Raw genomic sequence first — 448 nt, 5'->3', positions numbered from 1 at the left:
ACAAAACCCTAAAGGAGGCGAGGTACTTAAAGGGTGAAGAACCATAGGTGCTGAGGACGATAGATACGGAGGAACAGAGAAGGATAAGGGGAGCACCTCTCTTAAGATATTAAGATATCTATTTACTTGCTTGTCTATCTAGTTGTTTGGCTGTTCGTTCGTTTATACAGGAAATTCGTGTTTATATTCTGAAATGATCAAAATTAATTTCATTCATAATAGCACTCATTATCATAAATACACAATGGTATTAATGACACATAATAGTATTCTAAGAAAGTCAACTAATTACAAAGGAGATTTAGTGCAGAAAAAATTAACGAAACAGTCTATGCGAATATAGAACTCTGCTGTGCAAAAAGAGCAAGGTATAAGTTTTTATTCGTAAACACAGGAACCGCGACACAAAGTCATGATGTAAGCCGAAATCATGAAAAACTGTGCCTTA

The sequence above is a fragment of the Penaeus monodon genome, chromosome 30, assembly GCF_015228065.2.
Source record: "Penaeus monodon isolate SGIC_2016 chromosome 30, NSTDA_Pmon_1, whole genome shotgun sequence".
Taxonomy (NCBI): domain Eukaryota; kingdom Metazoa; phylum Arthropoda; class Malacostraca; order Decapoda; family Penaeidae; genus Penaeus; species Penaeus monodon.
The sequence above is the reverse complement of the archived record's forward strand: the minus strand, read 5'-3'. Positions refer to the sequence as shown.